The sequence below is a fragment of the Malania oleifera genome, chromosome 2 (assembly GCF_029873635.1).
Source record: "Malania oleifera isolate guangnan ecotype guangnan chromosome 2, ASM2987363v1, whole genome shotgun sequence".
Lineage (NCBI taxonomy): Eukaryota > Viridiplantae > Streptophyta > Magnoliopsida > Santalales > Ximeniaceae > Malania > Malania oleifera.
The window spans coordinates 38537598-38552740 of NC_080418.1; the positions used below are offsets into that span (position 1 = coordinate 38537598).

General features: G+C 36.8%; 1 long non-coding RNA gene across 1 annotated transcript; it reads left to right on the forward strand.

The window, feature by feature from the left end:
- Positions 1–1002: 1002 nt before the first annotated feature.
- On the forward strand, positions 1003–3018 carry LOC131148662 (uncharacterized). Its single transcript, XR_009135050.1, has 3 exons — positions 1003–1282; positions 2443–2548; positions 2649–3018. It is a non-coding gene; the product is annotated as an uncharacterized LOC131148662 (long non-coding RNA).
- The last annotated feature ends 12125 nt before the right edge of the window (positions 3019–15143 follow it).

Below are 15143 nucleotides of genomic sequence, written 5' to 3' on the forward strand. Positions count from 1 at the left end.
CTAAGTTGATCAAAATGTTACTCATAGCAACTTGATTCCTCTGTAGCCTTAACCATTTATAAAAATTGTATGGGGTTTCTTAATATGATTTCATGGAAATTTTTGTTTGTAACCAATCGCATCAATTGTGATATATATATATATAAGATGAAGTGGAGTTAGCTACTTATAATATGAAGAAACTATAAACACAATAGAAAACACTAAGGAAACATTATGTTTTTTTTCTATAAGATTATCGTTTTGAAATTTTGGATCAGAGATAAAATCATAACAAGCAATGACATATGACTTTAAACATTTTCAATGAACCCATTGTTTTCACACCAAAGTCCTATGCTTCAATTTTGCCCCCAAAGTGAACCTATTTGTTGCCTTGACGCCCAAAGCCTATATTCCTATATAAAATCAAAGACAAATTAAACTAACTAAAAAATCTAAATCTAAATCACAAATGAGGAAGTTATTATACATTTGAGACCAATGTAGTACTTATTGAAGTCTCAAAATGCATGATTATCCAACAATGGGGAGAAAAGCATACTTTGTTAGTTCCACTATATCTTCACCAGAGGAAACTACAATTGTAAGCTACCTGTCACAAGCATCTTCGTTTTACACATTAAATTTTAGTTTTGCAATGGGTGAAATCATTCTATATAAAATATAATAAAATATCTAAAAAGACCATCCAACCCGATGGTGTATTTGCCATTGTCTGGCACAACTTTTGTGAACATCTTAAATGGAACCACCTCCCTAAGTCCCATGTTGGGTGCTTTCCTCAGTTGGGGCTGTTAAAAATATATAAAAATTGATTCAATCCAAAAATCCAAACCAAACCGAATTGAACCGAAATTTTGGCTAACCAATTTGTTTAGTTTGGTTTCAATTCAAATATTTTTAGGTTTTCAAATATCGATTTAGTTTTGGTTTGTGTTGGTCCCGAACCGACGGTTACTCAAACTGAATAGGTACTATATATATAATGTTATTATGTAAATATTTAGCTATACTGGGCTAGGGCATGCCCTATGTCTCACTATCTCCACTTTCCACTCTCCTTTTCAGACTCTCCACTCCCTCCAACCAAACCGAGCGGCCACGTCGAGCAACGTCGATGCCTACACCGAGCAGCAATGCTAACAATGCCTACCTCTTTTGATCTCTGTCTTGCTAGATCTGCCCACGTTCGTTGTTTGCCGCCGCTTTGTTGGATCTGCCCATGCTCATTGCCATTTTCCACCACTTTGCTGGATCTACTACCCTTCCAAATCTGCAGGTATATCAAGCTATACAACCCAGCTGCACACAAGGAGGCTTTTTCACAAATAGTTGGTGTGCAGGAATCAGAATCTTTGTAATTTGTTATTGCTGTATATTTTATTATTCCTTTGTTCTGTTTTTACTCAACCAATCTATAATAAATCTGTTTTGTTTTAATATTCCCTTTGTTGTATATAAATTCCTTCAATATCAATGAGAAGTCGTGCGAGAACCAATTCCAGAATTATATTACTCTTCATTCAGCTAACATGGTATCAGAGCCCCAAACAACGAGTCTCACCAATCCTCCTTCAATGGTAGCTAGCTTATCCCCAAACCAAACCCTGATTTTTCACTCTTGGAGGCGTCTCAACCAACTGGTCCTCAGCATTCTATTCTCCTCTTTCTCATACTCCATTTTAGGGCATGTTCTGTCCTCCAAAACCCCCCATCAGTTATGGACTGTAATTTCGTCCATGTTCTCCTCTCAAGCTCATGCCAAAGAGTTCCAAATCTGCTTCCTACTCACAAATCTGTCCCGACGTGATCAGTCCATCTTTGATTAAGTTGGCAAAGTTCGTCTACTTGCCGACTCCATCACTGCGATAGGAAATTATCTCTCTAATCAAGATTTGGTCACATTCCTTTTGAATGGGCTTGGATCATCATACAAACACTTCATCACCTCCATCACCACCAGACCCACACCGATTTCCTTCCATGAGTTCTATCAGCTTCTCCTCGTCCATGAATCTCGACTTGCCCTTGCGAACCGACCCATCGCCACTCCTCTCGAACCATCAGCCCATTTCTCTTCGCCTAAAAGAGACCAGCGAGGTCGTGGCTTTAATCGGGGAGGACATTAAGGTCGTGGCAGAGGTCTTTTTCCCTACAGTGGTTGCGATGGAAGATCCCAACATCTCTCCAATTATTCTCAGCACTATAATGCCCACCGACCAATTTGTCAGGTCTGCAACAAGGCCGACCATATTGCTCTTCAATGCCGACAACATTTCAACCATGCGTATCAATTTGAAGCTCCCATCAATTTCTCTGCTCACTACACTACTCAGACTCCATTTACTGATTTAGTTTGGTACCCCGATTCTACAACCACTCATCATATCATAAATGACCTCTCTAACTTGAATTTATCTGCTTTATCTTTTGAAGTAGGTAGTGAGACCATATGGGTGGGTGATGGCAATGTACTTCCAATCGAAAACTCTGGTGATACCTCACTCTCCTGCAACTCCTCTACATTTCTTCTCAAGAATATTCTGTATGTTCCATCCATCACTAAAAATTTAGTGTTTGTTCTTCAACTCTGAGTTGATAATTCCTGTTATTTTGAGTTTCACTCCACTCATTTTTGTGTGAAGGACAAGGCAACCGGGAAAATCCTCCTCACTGGTCCAACCCGTGATGGTCTCTACCATTTCCATCAGCTACAACCATTTCGTCATCTCCATCAACCCATATTGGTGAACGAACCTCCATGGATCAATGGCATCGAAGGCTTGGTCATCCTTCTTTAACCTTGGTCTCCCAAGTCCTGCGATCCAAGAACCTCCCATTATCTCCCACTGATTATGTGTTTCAATGTTCCGAATGTTCATTAGTTTCCTTTTTCCTCAAAATAGGTCCATTATACCATGCCTTTACAATTGTTATGTGCTAATTTATGGGGTCCAGCTCACTATGTCTCACGAAATGGCTATAAATATTATCTTTTATTTGTGGACTCCTTTACATGCTTCACTTGGATTTTTCCCTTCAAGTCAAAGTCCGTTGTCTTCCATATTTTCACCACCTTTTTAGCATTCATTGAAAGACTTTTTAACACCAAGCTCATCACTTTACAAACAGATGGGGGAGGTGAGTTTCAACTTCTCATTACATTAACTTGGCATTACTCACAGATTCTCATGCCCTCATACTCACCAACAAAAGGGCCTCATAGAAAGAAAGCATCGTCACATTGTAGAAACGGGCCTTGTCCTCTTGGCCCAATCATCTCTCCCGTTCTCATATTGGCCTAAAGCTTTTGAAATTGCAGTTTTCCTAATCAATCTCTTACCCACTCCAGTCCTAAAGAACAAATCTCCCTACTCCTTGGTCTGTCATCAAGAACCTGACTACAAGTTTCTTAAAGTTTTTGGGTGTGAATGTTGGCCCAATCTTCGACCATATTCCTCTCACAAGTTGAACTTCCGATCCACATCAAGTCTTTTCTTAGGCTACAATCCACCACACAAAGGCTACAAGTGTTTGATCTAAAGACAAATCATATGTACATTTCCCGTGATGTCATATTCAATGAATATTCATTCCTTCTCTCCAAAACCAGGCCCAGACCAATTCCTAATCCACCTCCCTCCCAGTTGGCCCCTCTACCCATCCTTCCCTCCTCTATCTTAGGTCCACATCCCATCACTTGTTTACCTCAATCTCCAATCATCCCCACCCCGACTCAATCTCCCTCCATCTCCAACCCAATCCTCTCATCAACATTACCCCCTTCTTCTGATCCTTCTCCTGAACTCCCTCCATCCTATGCTTTGCCTAATCCTAACCCTTATCTTATCCCACCTTGCTCTCCTATCATCACTTGATCTCACACCAAATCATCTCGTCCATGAAATTCTATTGATGGAACCATGTTGTACCTTACTCGAAATTATCCCACTATCTCTGCAAGTGTACCAAATGATCCTTCAAGTTTTTCCGAGGCTAATAAACACATTGAATGGAAGGAGGCCATGTCCAAAGAATACGACACTCTCATTTGGAATCATACATGGACTTTGGTACCACCTGCACCTCACATGAATGTACTGGGATGCCGCTAGATTTTTTGCACCAAAACCCTAGCTAATGGTTATTTTGTGATGCGAAAGGCACGTCTTGTTGCAAAAGGGTTTCATCAACAACCAGGTGTTGACTTCCATAGCACATTTAGCCCCACAGTAAAACCTTCCACCATACGACTTATTCTATCTATTGTTGTCTCTCGTGGCCAGTGCTTGCATCAAATTGACATTGAAAATGCTTTCTTACATGGCGTGCTCACTGATGATGTCTATATGCAGCAACCTTGAGGTTTTGTGGATCCCTATTGGCCTTCCCACATCTACAAGCTTGAGAGAGCTATCTATGGGCTTAAGTAAGCCCCACGTGTGTGGTTTGCTCAGTTAAGTTCCTAGCTCCTTGATTATGGCTTTATTGCTTCTAGATTTGACCCATCTCTGTTTATTCTCAATTGCAATGATCTTTATAAGTACTTGCTCATATATGTGGATGATATAGTCATAACATCGTCCAAATAGTCTACCATCGCTGATCTCATTCATGATCTGGGACTTGCCTTTCCAATAAAAGATCTTGGTCCTCTATCTTTCTTTTTGTGTATTTAAGTTGATTACACCGTTAATGTATTGTCTTATCTCAAATAAAATACACCAAGCATCTTCTCATCCGTAGCAACATGATTCATGCCAAACCAATTTCGTCACCAATGGTTGCCTCTCTAAAATTGTCCAAATCAGATACCCTAGACTTTGAGGATGTTACTCTATATCACAACATTGTGGGAGGTTTGCAATATCTCTCGGTTACTAAACCAGACATTTCATTCTACATCAACAAGATCTGTCAATTCATGCATTCTCCAAAAGCATCTCATTGGAGTGCGGTGAAGCGCATACTCATATATTTGAAAGACACCATAAATGATGGTCTTTTTTTTTTTTTTGGGCGTCTAACTCAAGTCTCACTCTCCAAGCTTATTCGGATGTCGATTGGGGAGGTTGTCCAAATGATCGTCATTCCACCGGGGGGGGGGGGTTTGCATCTATTTTGGCAAACACCTCATCTCTTGGAGTTTCAAAAAGCAACAGACTATTGCTAGATCTTCAACAGAAGCTAAGTATAAATCCATAGCTTCCTTGGCAGCTGAGCTCATTTGGTTTCAAACAGTGTTGTGTGAACTTGGCATCAAGCTTTCTCAAACTTCTACTATATGGTGTGACAACCTAGGGGCGACATACTTCTCAGCTAATCCAGTTTTTTTACTCAAGAACAAAACACATGAATATTGATTTTCATTTTGTTCGAGATAGGGTGGCTGCCAAATCGCTTAAAGTTTCTTTCATTAGCTCCAAAGATCAAATTACGGATGTCTTAACAAAACCATTGGTTGCTTATAAATTTCTTCGGTTCAAATCGAGTGTCAATGTTGTAAATACCTTGTTAGACTCAAAGGGGCATATCAAGTTATACAACCTAGCTTCACACAAAGAGGCTTTTTCAAAAACAGTTGGTGTGTAGGAATCAGAATCTTAGTAATTTGTTATTGCTATATATTCTATTATTCCTTTTTTTGTTTTTACTCAACCAGTCTATAACAAATATGTTATGTTTTAATATTCCCTTTGCTGTACATAAATTCCTTCAACATCAATGAGAAGCCACGTGAGAACCAATTCCAGAATTCTATTATTCTTTATTCAGCTAACAAGGTAAACTTACAAGATGGAGATTATTCGTTAGTGAAATAACTTATTGAAATCTATGCTCCCATGACATGTATTTGGAAAATTGCAGATTGTGTAATTATGTGAACTTAGTTGAAAATGTAGACTGCAAATAATAAAAACATAAAGATACACAATGTTCTAAACATTTCCATAAGTAGAATCTACCTGCATCTGGTAGCAAAATTAGGAGATTAATAGATTTTAAAGAACTTTTAAGGCAGTCATTTGGTTCGAATCGAATATTCGAACTGAGTTGTTGGTCAACCATACTATCGGCTAATCGAAATATTTGGTTCAGCGTATTTCCAAATCGGTGGGATCAATTCGATTCGGGGTAGACAATAGTTTGATTCAAATACCCAAATCGTGAACGACCGTATCCACAACTGCACTTACTATAGTCATTATAAGACACTCATATTTGCTTTAGTCTCATATTTTTTTTGTACTACTATTGCAATTATCTATTATCTTTAACGTTCAATTCAATTGTGACAATTACAAAAAATAAGAATAACAAGTTATTAAGCAAATAGTTAAGTAATTATTTTACTAAGAGAAGGGAATCATTTGGATTAGGATGGGTTTCACCAGCCCCCATTCCATGAAAATTTAATGCATGGGAGGGCTGGCCTTTAAGAGTTCATTCTATGTCTCATGACTTTTTTCTTCTAAAAATATTAATGGAAATGGATCTCTGAATGACTCGACCAACCTCATAAAGACCCATATATAGTAACAAAAGAATAAAATTATGTAATTCTTTTCTTTGTTTTTGTTGTAGGGGATGCTTGTATTGACACTAACAGTGGCCATTCCCAAGTTGCATCCTTCTAAGTGTGACAAAAGAGAATGGGATGTGCATAGGGCCAACACCATGGCAAATGTTTTTAGCATCTAATTTGGTCTTCGAAGCTAAGTGTTGACATTGGATTATGTTTCGGGTGTCAACAAAAAAGGAATGATGGTCCCTAAACAAAAAATAATTTTGAAGAAGATGGGGTAAAACAATTAAATTCACATGACATGAAGTTGCCATCTTATTTTTTTAAAACACAAGGAAAATGAAGAAAAAAACCTTCAAAATGTTTTCAAAAACCAAATTTTGAGTTCAGGAGAACGTATATATGTATGGAATGTGATTAACCAACAATCTCAGTGATGATTAGCCTTTAGCACCTCTATCGATACCCGTTTACAGGATGGTTACCGCAATTATGTCTATGTTGCCTTTAAAAAGAAAATAAGTAGAAGACAACCCCCCCCCCCCCTTTCTTTTTTGGTCCTACAGTGATGGTATCACTATTCGAGCACTCCAACATGATTTCAAAGAGCTTAGAGTATTACTCTAAAAAAGGGGTTGGTCTCAAAACCCTAAGTTTGATGAAAACATGATGATGATGATGGTGATGATGAATGGTGAAAATAGTTGGTTTGAAAACATCAAACTTATATTACGAGTCTAAGAACCAAAGTTTGAGAAAAGGGGCCCTAGGCTCGCATTATCTGTTTTTGAAAATGGGGAGTGAAAACAATGAGTTTGGAAATGATAGTTGGAGTAAATGCATGAGTTTAAGAAAAGTTAGGGCTTCATCACCGACCTATGAAACTCAAGTAAAACATTGCAAGAAAGACATATTTTTGGGATTTTTTAAAAACATTTTTTAACACAAACTCTATTACTAAATAAATAGACAATCGTAGTTCTTTCGATCTAACTCTGTTGGTCGGAGTCATAATCCTTTTTCAAATCATACGATTCTCGAAGGTTAAAAACCTTTGTCATGCCTATGAATATGGGGAAGAAAACACTATATAGTAAAATTCTCTCTTTTATCCCATCATAAGCCAAAATCAAACTTTAGGAACCAAGATAACAAAACTTATATTTTTGGGATTTTCACATTATTTTATTTTAGTGGAATTTTAAAATAGTAAAAAGATTAAATAATAATAAAACATGCACTAATCCATGCATGCTCATATGTTAAGATGCATACATTCACACACACACATAGATACACACACACACACACACTTAAACACATATATATACCTATACATACACACTAAACATATCCATGCACCCACATACACATATTCACACACACTAATATCTTAATATCTACCTACACACATATACTACACACATGCATAATATTAAATACACACACACACATATGCATATGTTAATATAAATACATGCTAATATACATACATATACGAAAGCATATATACATAAGTTTAAATATATACATATACATGTAAATATATTATGTACATATTAATAAATATACACATACATAATAATATATATCTATTTGCATTAAAAACATATGCATACTAAATACACTCACACACACACACACACACACATATATACATATATGCATACTTACACACATACACATGCATACATATGCATCATCATGCATACATCATTAAATATACAGACTTACACACACACATGTTAATATAAAGACATACTAATATACATAAAACATGTATCCATAATATTAAATATATACATATACATATAAGTATATTATGTACATATTAATAAATGTACACATACATTAATAATATACATCTATTTACATTAAAAACAAATGCATACTAATACACACACGCACATACCTATACTATAACACATACATTTATAAATATGCATATATATAGACACACACACACATAAATATATATTTTATAAATACACGCACACACACACACACATGCCTATATGCATACATGTACATTTGCCATGCATATACATCTACATGCATCATCATGTATACATACATTCACATACATCATTAAGCATACATGCATACACATACATTTATCATGTCATTCATGCACACATGCATTTATGCTCCATATCATCATGTCTACACGCATTCATCATACTCACCTGCATCCATGTGTGTGTGTGTGTGTGTGTCCACATTCAAAAACATGCATTCATGCATATTTCCATGTATGCATGCAAGCATCAAACTCCCACACATACATGCTCAATGCATATCCATATACATGTATGCATCATACATACACCCATGCATATAACCACATGCATATGTACATACATCCACACCTCAATTATGCACATATTCATCCATGCATCTATGATCTCATGCACATGTATCTCAAACATGTAAACATATCATACTCATACACCATGCATCCATGCATGTATTCATTCACATTCACACACTATTCCATGCACATGGCTATGCACAGAGCACACACCTGAGCACACACACTCACAAAAACACACCACGCACTGTGAAATGCAACAAGAAGAAAGAATCAAAGGAAGAGGAGGAGGATGGGAGAGAGAGAGAGAGAGAGAGAGAGAGAGAGAGAGGGTGAAATTGAGGGAAGGAAGGGGGGCTTATAAGTCCCCTCCAGTTGAGGTAGAGGAGGAAGAGAAAGGGGAAGACACGAAAAAAGGAGAGAGAGAGAGAGAGTCGGGTGAGAGAGAGCAGCCCCCTAGCCTCTTTAGATTTTATAGGATAGAGAAAAGAGGAACAAATAAAAGAATAAATAAATAAATAAAAGGGGGCAACAGGCAGTGCGGCCAACGTAGTCACCAGAGCCACACTGGCTACTGGGTGATAGAGGGGAGGCCTGCGTGTGCTTGTACATGCATACATGTGGTCTCCCATGCATTGGCAAATGCGGCCACGCGAAAATTTGATTATTTTTTTGGAAATTAATTTAACTTTTAACTTTTAATTTTCAAATATTCTAATTTTAAAATATTATTATATTAGTTTTTTAAAAATATTTTATCAAAATAAAAAAGGTACATAGGGCTCGCAAAAATAGCCAAAAATTTCAGGAGTGTTAAAAAATGCCAAAAAATTATAGAAAAATTAGAATGTTGGCTCAAATTTTGTACAAAAGTCAAAATTATAGTTTAACCCCTTCTTGCCATTTTGCACTACTCTCGATCACCCACTGCAGTCATATTGGGTAGAAAAAAAAGTCGATAAGCCAAAAATGATGGGGCATTTACCTCTATTTTTGTGTAAGGGGGAAATATTATTATAGGACACTATATTATCATTTTGGATTACTCTAAATCACTCGGTATAATCAAATTTGGTAAAAAAAAAAATACTAAAAAACCATAAATGATAAGATTTAATCTTGATTGTCATGCTTGAAGCCAAAATCGTTGTCAACCTTTTTTTTTCCCATTTTGAATTACCTTGAGTCACCCAATGTAGTCATAGCCTTAAATGACAGGGTTTTACTTTAATTTGCGTATCTAAAGCCAAACTCACTGTCAAACATTTTCTTATCATTTCAGACTGCTCCAAATCACTCGGTGCAGTTAGAATTTGTAGAAATAGAGCAAAACAAGTCTATAATGATAGAGGTTTTGTCCCAATTTATGTGCATGAGGTCAAAATTATTGTTGGTCCCCAACTTTACCATTTTGGATTGTCCTAGATCACCCGATACAATCAAAAATGCCAAAAATAAAGTAAAAAAATACAAAACTAAAAATTAAAAGCTATGAAAATGTAACAAGCACTTGGCATTCTCCATTAGTCATTCTTTCAAAATGGTCATCAATAGATGACACTCTTTGGATGGCACCTTTGAAAAAGGGGTTGGACAAAAATAGAGATATCCATTTTAACTAAATGTTAAATGGAGGTTAGGATGAAGAAAACAAAACAAGAAGGATAAGTGCTCATGAAAATTCATTTACAAGGAGACAGAAAATTGTCCATGGGAGTTCTACCCATCTCAAACCAATTTGAGGGGAGAAGTGTTTGGCGTGGGGATTTGTCAAAATCCTTAAATTGTCAAATCACTTGGAGAAAAAAAAATCTATATATCTGTGGGCACACTGCCCATCTCAGACTAATTTGAGGGAAAAACACTTGAATTGTCAAGACCCCTAAGTTGTCAAGTCACTTAAAAGGAAAATTGTCTATAGGGACACTACCCATCTTAGACTAGTTCGAGAAGGAAAGTGCTTAACGAGGGGATTTTTTAAAACCCTAGGTTGTCAAGTCACTTGAAAAGAAAATTTTCATTGGGGACACCACCCATCTGAGACCAATTTAAGAAGAAAATCGCTTGACGAGGGGATTTTTCTAAACCCCTAGGTTGTCAAGTTACTTGAAAGGAAAACTCTCCATGGGGACACTGTGACGCCCCAATTTTCATACCATTTTTTCCATATAATTAACACATATATCACATATCGGCCACATTAACCTTTGATACCACAATACATAACCCATCTCGAAAGTGGGTACTAGGTATACAATCATACTCATATACATAATCCTAACAACGGAAGTCATTTCATATACATATACATACCACAGCGAATACACATACCAGAGTACTACCATCCATATATACAAGTCAACCACAAAGACTCTAGGGGAATCAAACCTCCCTAACTCAAAATACTCACCCTGTCTACCCAAGGTATCTGCTCCCCTCTATCTTGGAGCTCTATCATCAAGTCTATCTCGATTTCCTGAAATATTTAAATGATTGGGTGAGACACATCTCAGTAAGACGGAATAAATTATCTACAGTGTGTAGCAGTATGAGATTCGTTATATCATAACAAATATTCAATTCAGTAATAATATCTTCTAAGAAAATATATCATTTCCACAATCATAATCATATAGATATACAACACAAGCTTTCATAAGATTTTACTTCCATTTCCAAAATCATTCGTTCGTAACCCAAGTTTACCGGCGAAGTTCCTAAGAATAAGGAAGCTTACCCGCCCATACAAGTAGCTTCCCTCTACCCTGATATCATTTGCAACCTAACTCGATTAACTCGGGTTTAGCTACAACTGATACCTATCAGAGCACTCACCTTACTCAATAAGCCCTCAGGCAGTGTGTTTGTTAGAATTGATCTATTCCTAAGAGGGGGGTAAATTGGAATTTTAAAATTTATTCTTAAGTTTAGCTAATCTAACAGTAGTATACTCGCAACCTAGGGTTTGTTTATTCAATTCCAAATGCGCAGATAAATAAAACGTGCAGAAATTAAATTATGCGCAACATTCACAATATAATATACACATTCAGTAAATAAAGTTCATAAATATAAAGAACACGCATGATATGTTATCGGGGTTCGACCAATATTGCCTACATCCCTCCTTGGCTCACAAGTATAAGGATTCCACTATGACTCACTTAACGGGTGGAGCGGCACTGGTTACAACCAGGTCAATTCAAGGGGTTGACCTTAACCAACACGCCTTACTAAGATGACGCGCCTAACTTTCCTAACCGGGTCTAAGCCAGTCCGAGACTATTCAACAGGGCTAGTCTCCCTCTTCAGGCTTGTGCTTGGAATACAAAAAATTTGATAAACAATTTTTTTGTACAAGGAAATGCTTCTTACACAAGCTAATACGTACCAGTATGCTCAACTAAATAATGCACTCACAAATGATAGGATATTAAGCTTTTGTGAGATTTCATTAACTCAAGTGTTAACTCTTAATCAAATGTATATCAATGTGTGTATGCGAGAGTGAGGTTTTTGAAGTCAAGCTGATATGCTTGTGATGAGATTAATCAAAGGCTCTTAATAACCTTAACACATATCTCAAATAATATTTCTCAAGTAATAAGCATAGTAGATAATAAGGTTTTCACACTTGCTCAAAAGATTTTCATCAAAGCACAAATCAAGCATACGAACACTTACAATGAGGATACAAGGTTCCTAATCACTCGAGGGTTTTTCCCAATCAAATATTTATGAATGAAATATAATGGGAAAAACCTTAGGTATCTCTCCAAAAATCAATACATGAAACCATTTGAAAACGGGAGAGAATAACCTATATAAGAGATATAAGAAATACTACCTTTCAAGTTAAGTAGATAGATAAGCACAAGAGGTAGATCTTTAGCTATAGGTTTGAAGGATTATAGGAGTATGAGGATTTTGGCCAAAAATATTTTCTAAGAATTTTCTTAATCATAAAACCTAATCCATGCTTAATTTTAGCAAATGAGGGGCTATATATAGATATGGGAGAAAATATAGCCGCTGGGGATACATTAGGTATTTTTGAAAAAGATTAAGTGAGTTTAATAACAATTAACCCATTTTAAATGTTTTAATCGCGGTAAAAATAATATGGCAACTCGAGAGCACCGATTGACCGAAGGTAAGGTTTGGTTGACCGAATGTCTAAATTCAGTCGACCGGGTAAGATTTGAACTAGAAGTTTGGTCGACCAGACACAAGGGTTCCAAGGTGATTTTTCCATTTTCGCACGATTTGGTCGACCGTGTGAATTTGAACTAAGTGATTCGGTCGACTGGGCGGTTGGCCAAACACACGTGGGAACTTGATCGACTAGATGGTTGGCTTAATCATGAAGTGCGGTCGACCGTATGGTCAAATGTTTGATTGGAGGGAGTTCGGTTGACTGGGTGACTTGAATTGGGCAGAGTTCGGTCGACCATGCAGTGGTCAAATTGTTGACCCGGTGACCGGTTTGGTCGACTGACAAATTTATACTTGTAAAGTACGGTCGACCGAACATGCATTATAAGTGCATTTCGGTTCTATTTCCATATGTAATCACCCTATCCATATAAGCATATATGTTTGTGCATGTATGAGTGTCCTATGGTCATTCTAGGTTTTTTTCGTTTTGAGCTTACCTATCATATCATGCATGTAATGTATATGATTATTACAACCCGAATCCTATTTACTATTACAGACCCATAATGAATAATGGATTTAAATACATCACAAATAAGGTCTTCAAGGCCTTCAACTTCTACTTCTTGTGCCATCATTTTATTTTGCCAACTGTATACCTACACATATCCTCAAACATCCATCAAATACAACAAGTATTTGTCATTATCAAAACTGGGTGTGACCTATATGGTCAACATTCTTCCCCTTTTTTATGATGACAAATACATCATGCAAAAAATGGGTATAGCCTTAGAAGGCTCCCCTTAACAACATGCATCATGTAAAAATTTAAATAATTTGTCATGTAAGTTCAAGTCAATCCAATTTTCAATAAGTTTGTCGACCTTACAGGTCATACCCAGTTTTGATTATGACAAATACTCTTGGTACTAATGGTTGTACTGAGAATTGCATACAGGTTCACTTTGTCTGCGCTTCAGGACTAAAAGACATATTATGATGGCGTGCGGTGTTCATGTCAAAGAATGAAGATCTATGTGTTATATTTTGTATTCATTTGTCTATTTCTTCATTCTGGGATGTAATTTATTATGAATTGTGCACTTGTATGGCTTGTAATAATTTGCATCATGCATGGTAGGTAGGTATGCTCAAAACGATCATAGTTGGACCTTAGGTACCTATACTAAGAACACAAGTCCCCCACATCACTTTTCATAATTAGAGGAATCAAAATAAGGCTAAAATGAACTTAACGGGAAAAGATGGGAGGGTTTAGGAGACCGAACCTATGCCGTGTAAAGCGGTTTGGGCGACCGAACAAGTCAACATGTTGACTTGGTCTTCGGGCACCCGAACCTATTTTGAACGTATCTTCCTTGGGCACTTGAAAGCTTGTCAGAGCACTTTTCAACTACTTAGGCGACCGACCGCTTATGTTCAAAAGAGGGGTCGGGCGACCGAATTACCTAGTTCGGTTAACCAAACTGTAAGCCGAGCACCCGAACTATCGAAAAAATTGCTACTAACTTTGCTTTAGCCGACCGATTCACCCTTTAGGCACTCGAACCTCTAAAAGATGAATTTTTGATTGTGTTTGTTCGGGCACCTGAACCTATGGCCGAGCACCCAAACCTCGCGGGTTAAAATATTTTTTACCAAATTTTTAAATGGGGTAAAAAGGGTTAATATTCTTAATGGTCTTTTAAACAAATTTAATTATACCCACTATGTCCCTAACGGTCAAAAATTCCTCCTCGCCTATATATACTCATTCATTTATCTTAATTAGCAAGGATTAGCAAACTTGATTAGGGCAAAAATTCTCTTAATTTTCAAAACTCTATATTAGCCAAATACTACTTCTAAACACTCACATACTCTTCATTCTTGATTTCTCCAAAGCATTGTGAGTATCTTCTAAGGCTAGTGTGCTTAATAATCACAATTGCTAGAACTCTCATTTACATTATTGTTTGATCGATTTTCTAAGAGAGTTTAGCATTAGAGTTCTTCCACCGATTTCATTTGATAAATCTAGTGTAGAAAGACTTTGAGGGTTGTGGGTCTTGCATTGTTGTTGTAAGTTACCTAAACCTTGATTTTGTGTGCAAAACCTTTTTCAAAAAGCTAGTACTTCAA